Raw genomic sequence first — 15,572 nt, forward strand, 5'->3', positions numbered from 1 at the left:
AAATCTCATGTGAGAATTTTTGTTTTATTTCAATTTACCATGTTTCTACAAGTTCTCAGCAGAAATCCAAGTAGGCACCACAAAGTGACATATGTTATAGTTTTTTTTAAAAATCTATTTATTTCAGTTTGTGTTATACAGGCGTCAAGTCCTGTTTACCTCATCTCTCAAAAAAGCTATATGCCAGAACTATTCCTCTTTTTTCTGCAATAATGAAATTATTTTTTTTTTTAACTATTAGAAGTTTGAGGCTTTAAATTCTGACAGGATCTAAACCAGAATGATTTCTTCCACTTTCCTAAAATACACCAATATTACGTGGTATAAACAAACAACCAGCTATTTACTGAAATGTGCTAGCAACACAATTTTCACAAATTATTTTCTGAACTAGCAAACCAATCAATTTTTTCAGAAATTCAAAAAGCAGGGAAAGCCATAAGTAAGTCTCAAAGCTGTGGCTGAGCAATAAATAGCAAAGGCTGCACTACGGGCAGCAATTAAAAATAATTCTCTCTTTTCTTGTTTCTGAATACCAGCATTTCCTCCCTGATATTCTAGATATTGTATAATCATAAATCAACTGGTGTTTTATAACCACAGAATGTATTTTCCTATCCTTCTTTCCTTCAAATAAAATCTTACAAAAAGAATTCTATAATTGATAATAGTCATAATTACTACATATTTCCAATTAAAAAAAAGTCGTGTTATTATTCTGCCTAAGACAGATATCTAACCCATGCTACTCCTTTAATTATTCATTCTATGTAGAAAGAACTGCCAGAACTGCTAGATTTGCTTTCTTTTACACAGTTTTATCTTCCCAATCAATAATTCTTTTTGTTTCCTCTAACAGTGAATGTGAGAAACTTTAATTATCTTTCTCACCTCTGAATTGTACTTAAAAGGTATTGGTGACCTGTCTGCCTGCCCCAGACTCATCACAATTCTTGAAATTTTAAAAAATTTTGCACAATACATTGAAAGGTGTGCTTTGATATACACACAAAGATAACCACAATGCAAAATTATTACCGTATTAAGACAAAACACTTCAATCTCTCCCTACTTATATATATAGATATAATTTCTTCTTATCCACTAAGAGATGCTACACTGAGAGCTATCATTTAAGTACATCAGGAGTTGCCATTACTGTCAGCAACCCTATCAATTATATCATCAGGATTATGCAGCAACCTCTTTAAAAAGGCTCCATAGCCCATATATGTCTGCTAGAGTGGTACAATAAGAACTGAAGCAGTGTTAGTTAAGGTGGATAATATTTTCTAGGATGTTGTTAACATGTAGAGGTTCTCAGATGATGTTCCATAAATCTTAGGTTTTGCACGTTATCATAAAGTTTAAATGATGCTTGCAACATATTTTGTATTCAGGCAGGACAGACAATCGAGCTACTATCTTAAATCTTGTAAGTATATCATGTTCCATACTGAACATTATCCTGAAATGAAGCATAACACCGTAGTTGCAGAAATTTCACAGTACCATGCAATTACAAAAAGAATTGCTCAAAATGCTTTGGAACTGCTAAATTACAGGAGAAACTAATTTTTCTAAGACTGTCAAACCATCCAAGTAAGAATAATACAGCATTGCTGCCAAGACAATCAAAATACAGGTAAATTTCTAAAAAGACACAGTTTGATGAATAGCACTTCTTCAGAAGGGCACTGAGAGCTTAACTTCAAAACACCTGGGAGTACAAATTCAGTAAATCCCAAGACCATAAAGTTTCAGAGGATGAAACCAAATGCTTACTCTCTTCAGCCTCTGGTGTGAATGTTAAAAAAGAAGACTGTATTCAGTTTTACTAAGTTAAATATTTCCATTCTTCTGAGAATAATGAAAAATACAAAAACTAGGACAAAATGAGGCTTTTATTCCTAGGGCAACAACTTCAATTTCTACTTGATAACAAGCACAAAAACATTCAAGTTGCTTGACAACAATATAAAAAAAGAGTAAAAACTGGCATATGGAATCTAAATTATCCCATCTAGTTTACAAAAACTAACAATTTGAACTGTCCAGTTCTGTCCTGGGGGAGAAAATCCGTATGAGGAATTTCGTTGTGTACCAACTCAATTGCTTTTGAATGTTAAAGTCACTGCCACTCTTAGACATTTCTGTGAAACTATTTGCCCTAAGATGATTTCAATTATCTGAGAATCACCTGGTGGGGGGGAGGGGGGGGGGAGGGAAGCATAAATACTGTTTCTATACATTAGCTTACCATGCAAGTAATTCCAAATTCTTTACCCCAGCAAGCATATCTAAATCCTTTCACAATCTCTTGCCTTAAAGTGTAGTTCATATAAATCTGACTTTGGAGCATATATAACTCTGTTACATTTGAAGACACAATGAAACACCTTATAGTAATGCAGCTGGTCACTGATAGTGGTATTACAAAGCCACAAAACAACAATAAATTAATTCTGTCGTGTCACTAACAACATGAATTGTTGACCTACACTCCAGTAGCTCAAATAAAGTTTGCCCAATTCAGAACAGAATTTATAGACTTCTGAGCATTTGTATAACTTCTGAAACTGTTTCAGAGCTCTTTATACATCTCGCAACAGTTCATGTAGTAAAAGAGAAATACTACAGGCAATAATAGCAACTTCCTGAATGATTTACTGCATTTTTTCAAATAAAATCCCCCTCTGTTATTACTGATCATGTTCATTTGTTTTAGACACCTCCAAATTTTTCCTGTCTGAGCTCACTTGCCAACTTCAGCCTTGCAGAAACATTTTTCATAGTACTGTCCTCCAGATGCCTTATCTAAGAAAGTTGCTACCATAGCAATTGAGCTTCCTTAAAGCAAAGTAGATTTCCTTGTTGAGAAAAAAGCTTAGTAGGTCCATTTTATTCAGTCATTACAGGTGACCTATTGGAACAACCAACAGAATCTACAGCATTTTTGGAGCACATAGCTGTAAAGGGGATTTGTACTAAAGAGATGGTGAATCCTACATTTGAGTACGTCTGTGAATTCCACTGACCTTGATTAAAATGGATCACATCTATGTTCCTTTCCATGACAAATGCCACAATCAACATTCCCCTGCTTTTTCACTTGAAATTTAGTGGGGGATTTTTCTTATCAGTCATAGACTGGGAGCAACCACCTCATCCAGGCACTGTCTCAGTTGCAGGGATCCATTAACAGTCCACTCAGCAGTGGATTCCATTCTTCAGCCCTTTCATATTTAACAGCTTTATTTAGCTTGCATTTGTTTCTATTTATTAATGGCAACTATTGTTATCATGGTTTTCCTTCAGATAGAGTAAAAAAGCTTTTGAAACAGACAACTCTCAAATTGGCACAGGAACAAATGGGAAATTAGGGAAGAGTTCTTAAGATTCTGGAGGCACACTTTCTGCAGAAAAAAGAACTCCTACAAAAGTTTACCTTAAATCCCAGGTATTAAATTAGTGGTAATAGCTGTACAGATCACGTGACTTAGTTCCTTTATTAGAATATGGGATATAATTTCTAAGAAGGCTACAGTTCTTCCATACTTATATTTGACACAAAACATACTTTGCAAATCTTCTACAAAACTGTCACTTGTTTGGATCAGTTTACATAAAAAAAGTTTTTTCTAGTATAATTAGCTGAAGCAGTGATCTCAAAGTCAGAGTTGTCTCAGATTTGACTACTATCACTAAACTCTTCAAATGCAAGTTAAAATAAATTATTTTGAAGATACATGTATATGAAGCCGATCCAATGACCATGAAGAATTTTTCTACACATAAAGGTACTTTGTAATGTAACGTCAGTTTTCTTTGGAGGTGGCCCTGCCCTAGAAACACATGACAATGTCTTAGATAAACTACATGTAGGAAATCAGTTGTTCCTAGAAAAGTGAACTAATTCCTCTAAGCACACAGGTTTGCAGATTCTTGGGAGACGCTATGCTTACAAACCTATCTACGACTGCTGCTTCTTTAGAGGTGCTGTGGAGGAGGCAAATCACACTCCTTAGCACAGCTCAGCATCTCTAGATAAATGCTCTGAGTTTATTGCTCTGGGAAATGTTGGAAACAGTACGCAGAGCAAAGGGTTAACTTTTTACTGCAGTCATGGAAATTAGATAATAAACACAAAGAAGAAAACAATAATGATTCTTTACATCATAGTATCTAACATATACCATGGTTCTTCCTATCAGTCAGGCAATGACTGAGAATTCTTGTGTCTTTAGGTTCTGGACTAAGAAACCAGCTCAAGCCATGAACTCCACATTCTCAGTGCTGACTCTAAAGCTGAGTTCTAAAGTGCGTAGGGGGGTGAGTAGAGAAGCAGCCACCTACATTACCTCTATTTCTCTTTGTTAAAGGCAGAATCCTCCTTTCTTATCTTTTCCCTTTAAAAAGTCAATTCCCTAGATTTTTAAGTCAATTTCCTAGGTTTTTTACCCAACAGGAATATGTTTCAAAGATTGGAACTATACACAGTTCTAATTATTTGGAACCTTTTTAATACCAAATGGCTTCAACAATTCACATTCCCACCCCCCCCTTTTTGTGGATATAGGCTGTGCAATTTAATTTAATGCCTAGAATGTGTTAGCACCAGTTTGAAGTAAATGAAAAATTCAAGGATCATCTGGGTAAGGAAAGATCAAGCAGTTGAAATACAATTGCTATTACAATATATTAAACATCTCAATTAGTTTTCACTGTATATACAGCTCTTCAAGCCCACACTTTTAGCTCTACATAAAAACCACATCAGACACTAATAACTGAGTACTTGCACTTAGAACTCTTTATCGACCTATCTCCTACCAGTTGTCAGTATGATACATTATTTGGACTCAGGTCTACCTGAACAGAAGTTGTGATTTCCAAAAGTTGATTGCAGCTGCCTGATCCTATGCTACCTAGTTCCAGCAGAAGCTGAGTAACAACCCAAGTTAACATGTAACAGTACAATTAAATTTTGCTATTGTGGGTTCTAACAGACATGTGGTGACAAATGAAAATTTAACTCCAATTGCCTGTGCTATAAAGAGCATCAACATCTCTAAGTCAGCAATATTTGATACACGAACCAGCTCCTGAGCTATTCAGTTTTCAATATGGAGTATTTACTCAGCCAATGTGATGCACTAGCTGAAAACGGCAATTGTTCCAAAGCTGATTCATGAGCAGACTAAAAGTCTGGTGGGCTGGAGGTGGTAACAACCTACTAAGTGTATGTCACAAACCTGAACTTACTGCAGTGAAAAATCACACAGGATAAATCTGCCATGCACATGTTTGCTTTGCCCTGAGCAATCTTTCTTCTTTCTCGTATACCAGGAGCTGAAGCAGAGATTACTGTAAGAGGAATACTGCCTACGTAAGCTAGCTAATGCTCTGCCAGAGAATTTCCCCAGGCAGCAGACTATTGTTTTACTTACCTCTGCAAGTAAAAATTTTATGGTTGCCCAGCATTATGGGAAGTCCTGTGCTCTTAGCAGACTGGAGAACACAGACCTTCATCTTTAATTTTTTTTACATATCATATTTAGCATTTATAATTATAATATCATACATGAAAGAGTTGTATCAATCCAGTGCTAGACTTATTTCAGCAGAAGACTTATTTTCAACTAAGGATGAGAAGCAAAAGGTCTCAAGCAAGCTAATGTACATAACATAACACACTTTCCTTCTTTTCTTTTAAACTACTCAAAACAGTTTTTCATATCTCAGCAGAGAATTTAGTCCGTAGCTCAGAAAGAATTAGAAACTGAAGCTTGTTTTGATTTTGGTTTGCTTCTGTTTTCACCAGGAAACAATTTTTACTGGACCAAACCATCTGTCTTTCCACTATAACAGCTTTTAATTTCAAACAAATAGGGCAGCTCTCAAAGACTCTCAGTTCATGCAAGCTTAATGAAAATTGGTGATTAAAGACAGAACCCAAATCAGCACCTTGACACAGCGGCAGACAGCTAAAATTCAGTTAAAATGGCTCACATCTATCTTAAGAGACATTAATCAGCAGGTCAATCAGCATGCATTTTAGATGGCAAGTAAGGACCCGCCTAGTTCCAAAACTGCGACTATGTACTGGTTAGAAAGGTAGGGTATAGTATGAAGCTGAAAATACTAAGAAATTTGGAGGGCATAAGGGAAGCGGTACACAAAATCATAGGAAAGCAGTTTCATCATTCATAGAATAATCTGGTTTTTTTCCAAAGATAAGATCAAATCTCAGTGGAAAAAATGTTTCTCTTTTTTTTTAAAGGACTGTTATAGCCCATTCCCCTGAGCATCTATCAGTTCTATAGAAAATAAAGGAACTGCTGTATCAGAATATAGAACAGCTATACAGCACACCAGAATTTCTAGATTAGACTGTTCAACGATTGTTTGGATATGATATCAGTGTTCTGCACACTCCAGGAAAGGAGAAAAAAAACAATATATCCCAACAATTACAAAGAATTGTATTACGAGAATTAATTTTTTTCGTATCTCAACTATTTATTGACCTATTCCTTCAGACAGGATATTAACAGATTGTGTATTCTTTTTATTTTTCAACCAAAAACCCCAAACACTAGGTCACAAAGAATCTTCCTCTCAAAGAAATCACTATAGATGATTTTCTCAAGTTTCTCATTTCATCTAGTTGTTGCAAGAATATTCCATAGAGATGTTACAACATAATATCACACCACATGAAATTCATATATCCATTCTACTTGTGTCACCCAAGACAATTCATAATGCTCTTTTTTCATCTTTTACATTAACTCACTACCTGCCTTTTTCACCTTGTACTATCACACACGAGACACCAGCTGTCTGTCTCTATTACACTGATTTCCTTAATGTCTTCTTTGTCAGTAATACAATCAAACTTGCAAGGATCATGTTCAGTGGATGCTGAAAATGCTACATATAAACTTTATAAGATTGTGCCTTAAATAATCTCCCTCTATGTCCTTGAAGGAGGTTATGGCAGACAAACATCATAAATAGTGTTACACCAGTAGGTATAACACAGCTATGCATTACTTCAAAAACTTTTGAAACCTAACAATTTAATAGTTGTTTTAATCTCTTTATTCAAAAACAATGTCTGTGCAAACCTCTCCAAACTAACTCCCTTGTCCTCCCTATAAAGTTATCACTAACTCAGAAATGGAGCCTCAATTACTAATGTCATAATTCTTTCAACTCATGGAGATTCCTGCTTATAAAACCAATAAAACAAAGGGCTCTTAGCTTAGTCTCTAGCAAATAACCATTTTGGACATTTTGACATAAAAATCTAAACTTTCTTCAGTTTCTCCTAGGTTTCAAAGGAAAAAAAAAAAAAAAAAGATTCATTAGGCTCCAGTCTTTGTTGACTTAAATGACATGAGGGAAAGAATTAAGGAGTATGTATAGGTTATTTAAGAATGAAACTGTATGTTTACATCTTGCATTGAAGGGCTCTGATGATATATAATTCCTTTGCTACAGAACTGAAAGTTATAAAGAAAATATAAAGTTTTAATAATTCATCTTAGACTCTTCAACAGAACTCCATTTACTGAAACAAAGGGTTTTCATATTTTTACAAAATATCAACTATCAAATGCTTAGCTCAGAATTTAGAAGGAAATCTTGCAAACCTCATCTATTTCCAAAAATATATGTAGTGTAGTATGACTGATGCAGATTTAGTGAAGAAAAGCTGAAAACATAGTTTTAAAAGTATTTGTTCTTTAGACATTTTCTTTGTTCTACAGTAGCAAAATGTACAAAATTTAATTTTATAGACATGGAAAGGCAGAAATGGGCTATAACAAGAAGGGAAAGTCAAGTTTCAAAAAAATTACCCCAGTCCTCTCTTCCAACGCTACTTTCTAATCATTATTTATTAATAAAAATATTTATTTTAGACACAAAGAACATACAGTAAATAGTTTCCAACTCTATTTTCAGGAGCTTACTGCATTCTATTTGGCAGCTGAATTATCACATACATCTCTATTGCTCCTTCTTTTATTTTTATTTGTGCCATAATAGCTGAACCAATTTTGCTAATTGCTGTAAAAGACACAATCAGTGCAACAACATTATTCAAATAAATTAGGATTCACACACTAAGCATTAAAAACATTCCTTTCTTTATAATTTCTTGTTCATTCTATGCCTGTCTGCTGATTTACAGAGTTCAGTACAAAACTACTACTTATTTTTAACATAATTTAAAGCCCAGCTCTTGAATCTTCCCAAGCAGTGCTGAAGAGAAGTGGGGAGAGGTGGCTGGCTGTTAGGATGGTGATCTCACAATACATGACTAAGATACCTGTCTTATGTTTCAAGCTACAACTGCAACTTGCCAACTTATTCCATCGTGTCAAGCTCCTCAATAAGCCGGTAACAATGAAAAATTGGACACAATTTAGCTTTGCTGCATCACACCCCACTTCCCTGTGTCTTCTTCCTCCCTTCATATAGATTACAACAAATACTTCCAGCAACTATTTCAAGAAGCAACTGATCCAGTGCAACGCTCTACAGAAACAGACATTGCTTTTGGTCCTGGCAGAGCACATTGGTCTTCCCAGGCTAGATAGCCCACACAAAGCTTCACAGAACTAATTTCAGATTTAAAGTTCACTGAGGCATTTACATGACATCTTTGAGGTTCTCACCAAATGTTTCTTGTTCTTTGTTTCAGCACGTGCTATCTTTACTTCTGCAGTAGAGAGGGAATGGGGCAGGTCATTCTCAGTCACCCTTTTCCCTCCCCTCCTCCTCTTGTTTTTCCCTTGCACATTCTGATACCTCTTTCACTCCATTCCTCTCCCTTATTTCATGAAAGCTAATCACAGACCTGGGAGGGAATAAGGGAAAATCTGAAGGGTTAAGTGGAACCCACAGTGATTTTGTAAAGATAGGTTGAAAGACTTTGATAGGGAAGAACCACTGCAAGTTCCATAGCCATGTAATGCCTGACATTACTTCACTGTGGCCGCTGCCTTCTTCACATTAATTTCTGTCTTCATTAGCCAAACAATGTGGAAATTAATAAAAAGAATTTTGGTTTTAGGATTGACCGATTATAGACATTTCATCCTGTGAATTTTTCATGCCAAATTTTACCATGCACAGGTCTTTGCTTTGTGACCATTAGCATTGAGGTGTCCAAGTACATCATGCATAGATTTCATGCAAATACCGAGAGGGAAAAGTAACTTTTTGTCACTTCCCTGCTTCAAAGAATTATGTTGCAAGATAATGTTGTGTTCACTCAAAGATACAACTTATGAAAGGCCTACCCTAAAGTATATCAACGTGTAAAAGCCTCAAAGGACTATTACACAGATAGGAACTTATTGACAGATTTTGCTTCCTCCATCATCCTTCCCATAATTCGAATCTTTCTATGACGGTAAGGAGAAGAGGATAATGGTGATATTAGGCCAGTACAGCAGTAACGAAGAGAACGTTTTGCTGAGCCTGAGCAGATTAGCCCTGTGGGAGCACTGGAAGGCTGCTGAGTGCTTCTTGTGCCATGCCTGAATAGTTACGTAGCTCTTGCTCCATGTCACAGGGTGCCACCATGCTAAGCTTGAGAATGCATGCAGAACTATCCAAGTTCTTGTGTTTTTCAGAAACAAGTTAGGAAAACGATAAGAGGGAAGGATAAAACAGGATTATCTTAAGGTTCAAATTCCTCCTTGTAACGTATCATGTATAGTACCGTAGCACTTACAACTGCAGAAACACTTCTTTGTGACATTCATCACGTGCAGCCCAGACAACAGCAGCCTAACTACACAGCAGTGCAATTATTAGTGAGACATGATTCCAGTAAACTCTACTCACACAAGAGTGACGCTTAAAAGAGGAGGCTAAAAAGAAGCCATTGCAATAACTGATAAGGAAATAACCTAAGGATTGATGAAAATTTTACCAGAAGAGAGAAGGCACGTGGATAAATTTTAGAGAAGTTTGCTTAAGTTTCAGTGAGAAAATAGTATGATTTAGTGACAACTTCAAGGTAAAAACAAAATAAAGAAGAGGAGCTCAAAAATTGTACTGGAAGTTTAAGTGACAATACATGTTAAATATGAGACAGGCAGTATAGCTGAGGAAGATGAGAAGATTTCAAAGAGGAAGAATAAATATGATTTTACTTGTTTAGGTGCAAACATGCAGTCCTAGACTAATCACATCCCTGTGTAATGTACTGTTAGGGACTGAGAGAGAACATTACCGAGAAAAGATAGCATAAGGTAAATGCCAACAACAAAACGCTTCTCAACAGGATGAAACAACCACTGAACAGTACATCTAACAAAATGTCACAGACCATTTACCCTGCAGCATCTGGCTTTCAACAGTTTTAGTCAGGTTTGGAAGAGAGGTCTTTTTAGACCAGTTAATATATTTTAGACAATTATTTATTACATGATTAACATGGAGCATGATGAATTGAAACAGCTTCCTTGAACCTTTTTGTACTATTTAATTATTTTTCATATAATCCACTGCCATTTAATACTGTACTCATAAAACATGTCCTAGTTGTCCTTGGATTTTGCTTTAATCTGTGTCACTCCAAGCAGAGAATGTAACAAGGAACTGCTGAACATACAGTGTATCTTCCTGCTCTTTAAATAAAAACAAAACATGACAAATTTCACAATTTTCTGGAGTTGATATAACTGCTGCCAATCATTTAACAGGTGGTCTCAATTTAATCCAAATTTTATTCCAAATGCAATGTTCAGTAACTATTCTTGAACAATTTCCAGTATATAGACTCTTACTTATACTGAATGCATGCAGTCAAAGGATTATTCAGGAGTAGTTACTGACACAAATTCCAAATTGTCAGTGTAACTGGGGCAAATAAAACTGCACCAGTTTTAGTCAGTACTATCTGTGGACCACTTCTGAGATCTTTTTGTTGAAGGACTATCAATGTTTGCAGATCAGGCTATAACAGCATTTACTTGAAAAAGAGATTGAGAAGCATATATGAGCAATCATATCATGCTTATAATGCATATTTAAGCTGTGGGTTCAAATTGCCTTCAGAGAGGACAAAAAATTTGATCTTTTTTCTTACAACAGTGTAGCTTCACCACTGCTCCTTTAGTTCTTAAAATTATACCACTTTTTTGCCCATCATAATGGATATAGCTTCCACTCTTTCAGAACCATAAAAACTATGTTCTCTTCCAAGCACAGAAATAAACAATCTGCAATTCTTCTGCCAAGATGACAGGACATAAGGTAGAATAAGGGGGAAGTATTCCCTAGTCCTGCTCAGCAATCAAGATAATCCAGAATATTGAAAGAAAGAAACACCATGCAATTAAAATGCATAACTACTCCTAAATTTTCATGAAGTAAGAAAAAAAAAATTAATATACAGAAATATATACCTTCTATCCCTGAAGCGCAATGGACTTCAAAAGCTTTCAAAATGTTTTTAATATTCTGCTTTGATATTTACCAACACATTTCTGTGCAGCACTTTGTGCAGGGTTTTTTTTAAATTGGTTTTTGGGAGTTTCGTTTGGTTTGGGTTTTTTATTGGGTTTTGTTTTTTTTCAAAAAAACCATTTCAGCTTCTTCAAGTATACTTCCAGGACACCATCTGTCATCCTAAAGTGAAACTTCAAGATACAAACTCATTTGCTGGAAAGTCCTCAGAACCTGAGGGCACTGAAGAAAGGCAAGCAGCACTTACCTACTTTTGTACATAAACACCTGAACAGAATTACATGTTCATGTTTGATATGAACAGGTTTGTAGCTGCTTCCCTAGACAATAAAAGACCTAAACATTTGCATTCACAACTGCTTTCACTGCAATTTTCTAAGGGTCATAATGTGCAGCAGCTGGTATATCTTCTACTTTAGCAGGAGTCAGAGACAAGTTTGTTACTGACAGGTCGCCAGTAAAGAGCATGAGTAACTGCTCAGAAAATTTTGGTGGATACTCTGTCTCCTTTGGATTTGACCACTTTTGTTTGTTAATGTTTAGAGTAAGAGTTTTGCAGCTCCTTTAATGCAAAGTATATCAGGAAAAAAAAAAAAAAAGTGCTACAATTCCTATCTGTTCTAAAATCAAGACTTCCCAGCTTGGTAATATTTAAGATTTCAAAAGAATCTACCAAGTTAGATCTAAAATATTGTAAACCTCCTTAATGTATATTAAAAGAACGCAATTTTGATTTTTTACTTACTTCAAATAAATACAGAAAAGTTTAGACTCTTGAAATTAAGGTCGTGCTAAAAAAACCTATAAGGGCCAGAACTCTGTCAAAGCTCTTCACTTTGTTTAACAACTGAAGAACGACCTAAAAGCTGGTCACTAGGAAGGGCAGGAGAATGGTAGGGAGAGTGGGGGAAAGCAGTCATAGGGTAACTCTCCCTTTGACCTAAAAAGCTTTGTTTATCCAACATACGACAGTTCCACAGAAAAAAGAGAGTCTGCTCATAATACCTTTTAACCTACTAGTTAGGATGCTCTCAGACAGGAAGCCCACGTTCCAAACTAACAATAAAATGAGTAAATAGGCGTTTTCTCCTTCATTGATATTCACTGAGTGCAAATCACCAGAATATGGGCTCTGGCTGTCAATTTGCATAATTATTTAGGCTGCCAATCAGTCAGACCTGTACACTGAGTAGAAAAATACGGATGTTTTAGATAAAAAGGTTTCATCTAAACACGACCTTATGGATAGTTTTTCAACTGTGTTTTTCCCTAGCTTGATCAGCTCAGCTTGCATACTTCACAATCACAGAATGGTAGGGGTTAGAATGGACGTCTGCGGACCACCTAGTCCAACCGCCCTGCCAAAACAGGGTCACCTAGAGCAGGCTGCACAGGACCTTGTCCAGGCGGGTCTTGAGTATCTCCAGAGAAGGAGAATCCACAGCCCCTCTGGGCAGCCTGTCCCAGTGCTCCGTCACCCTCAAAGTGAAGAAGTTCTTCCTCATGTTCAGATGGAACTTCCTGTGCTTCAGTGTGTGTCCATTGCCCCTTGTCCTGTCGCTGGGCACCACTAAAAAGAGTCTGGCCCCACCTCCTGATACCCACACTTAAGACATTTATAAACATTTATAAGGGCCCCTCTCAGTCTTTTCTTCTTCAGGCTAACCAAGCCCAGCTCCCTCAGCCTTTCCTCATGGGAGAGATGTTCCAGTCCCCCAGTCATCTCCGTAGTCCTCTGCTGGACTCTCTCCAGTAGCTCCTCATCTTTCTTGAACTGGGGAGCCCAGAACTGGACACAGTACTCCAGATCAGGCCTCACCAGGGCTGAGTAGAGGGGGAGGAGAACCTCCCATGACCTGCGGGATCCCATTGGCTTTCTTGGCAGCCAGGGCACACCGCTGGCTCATGGTCAACTTGTCTCCCACCAGCACTCCCAGGTCCCTCTCCACAGAGCTGCTCTCCAGAAGGTCAGCCCCGAGCGTGTACTGGTGCATGGGGTTGTTCCTCCCCAGGTGCAGGACCCTGCATTTGCCTTTGTTGAACCTCATCAGGTTCCTCTCTGCCCAACTCTCCAGCCTGTCCAGGGCACGCTGAATGGCAGCACAGCCTTCTGGTGTATCCACCACACCTCCCAGTTTGGTGTCATCAGCAAACTTGCTGAGGGTACACTCGTAACTCTCCATCCAGGTCATTGATGAAGAAGTTGAACAAGACTGGGCCCAGTACTGACCCCTGGGGGACACCACTAGTTACCGGCCCCCAACTAGACTCAGCGCCACTTAAGACAACCCTCTGAGTTCTGCCTTTCAGCCAGTTCTCAATCCACCTCACTGTCCACTCATCTAGCCCACACTTCCTGAGCTTCCCTAGGAGGATGTTATGGGAGACTGTGTCGAAAGCCTTGCTGAAGTCTAGGTAGACAACATCCACGGCTCTCCCCTCATCTATCCAGCCAGTCATGCCATTGTAGAAAACTATCAGATTGGTCAGGCATGATTTCCCCTTGGTGAATCCATGCTGACTACTCCTGATAACCTTCTTTTCCTTCACTTGCTTAATGATGACCTCCAGGATGAGCTGCTCCATCACCTTTCCTGGGATGGAGGTGAGGCTGACCAGCCTGTAGTTCCCTGGGTCCTCCTTCTTGCCCTTTTTGAAGATTGGAGTGACATTGGCCTTTCTCCAGTGCTCAGGCACCTCTCCCGTTCTCCAGGACCTCTCAAAGATGATGGAGAGTGGCTCAGCAATGACATCCGCCAGCTCCCTCAGCACTCGTGGGTGCATTCCATCGGGGCCCATGGATTTGTGGACATCCAGATCACTTAAGCGATCCCTCACACAGTCCTCCTTGACCAAGGGAAAGTCGTCCTCTCTGTAGGCTTCTTCTCTTACCTCCGGGGCCTGAGATTCCTGAGGGCCAGTCTTAGCACTGAAGACTGAAGCAAAGAAGGCATTCAGTAGCTCTGCCTTCTCCGCATCCTCCGTCACCAGGACACCCGCCTCATTCAGCAGCGGCCCCACATTGTCGCTAGCCTTCCTTTTGCTGCTGATGTAGTTGAAGAAGCCCTTGTTTTTGTTTTTGACATCCCTTGCCAGATTTAATTCTAGATGGGCCTTAGCTTTCTTCGTTGCTTCCCTGCATGCTCTGACAACGTTCCTGTATTCCTCCCAAGTGGCTTGTTCCTCATTCCACATTCTGTAGACCTTTCTCTTCCACTTGAGTTTCACTAGAAGCTCCTTCCTCATCCACGCAGGTCTCCTGCCTCCTTTTCTAGATTTCTTACTCAGAGGGATGCACTGATCCTGAGCCCAGAGGAAGCGATGCTTAAATAGTGACCAGCTCTTTTGGATCCCCCTACCTTCTAGGGCTCCGACCAACAGGACTCCTCCAAGTAGGTCCTTGAAGAGGCCAAAGTTAGCTCTCCTGAAGTCCAAGGTTGTGATCCTGCTTACTTGCCTTGCTTCTTCCACGCAGGATCCTGAACTCCACCATATCACGGTCACTGCAGCCAAGGCTGCCCCCAACCTTCACATCCTCAACCAGTCCATCTCTATTTGTCAGCAGAAGGTCCAGCAGCACACCTCTCCTCACAGGCTCCTCCACCACCTGCGTCAAGAAGTTGCCATCAATGCACTGCAGGAACCTCCTGGACTGTGTGTGTCTGGCTGTGTGGTCTTCCCAGGAGATGTCAGGATAGTTGAAGTCCCCCATGAGAACCAGGGCCTGTGATCATGAGGCTACTTTCAGCTGTCTGTAGAAGGCCTTATCAACTTCCTCTTCCTGGTCAGGTGGCCTGTAGTTTACTATCTTCTTTGTAAAACAAATACAATTCAGTTATTTGTAACTTGAAGTCCACATAAATAAAAGACCACAAAACTTGGGCCTGTGATAACACACAATGTAATTCTTTAAAAATCCATAAATTCAACCAACCTCTAATTCATTTTTAAAGGTTAATTTGCTTAAGAGCAAAGACTAGTATCTTCTTTTTTCCACATTTTTCCATATTCTTCATCCTATGCCCAGCTACACACATATTGTTATTGAAGGTTTCCCAGAAGTATACATGGTCAAA

The 15,572-nt window shown here is 38.4% G+C and overlaps 1 protein-coding gene across 7 annotated transcripts in view; it reads right to left on the bottom strand.

Annotated features, from left to right (window-relative positions):
• The window catches only part of TTBK2 (tau tubulin kinase 2), a 113,033-nt gene that overhangs the window by 39,543 nt on the left and 57,918 nt on the right, over positions 1 to 15,572 (bottom strand). The gene's annotated exons all lie outside the window — the stretch shown is intronic.

This window comes from Opisthocomus hoazin, chromosome 7 (assembly GCF_030867145.1).
Source record: "Opisthocomus hoazin isolate bOpiHoa1 chromosome 7, bOpiHoa1.hap1, whole genome shotgun sequence".
Taxonomy (NCBI): domain Eukaryota; kingdom Metazoa; phylum Chordata; class Aves; order Opisthocomiformes; family Opisthocomidae; genus Opisthocomus; species Opisthocomus hoazin.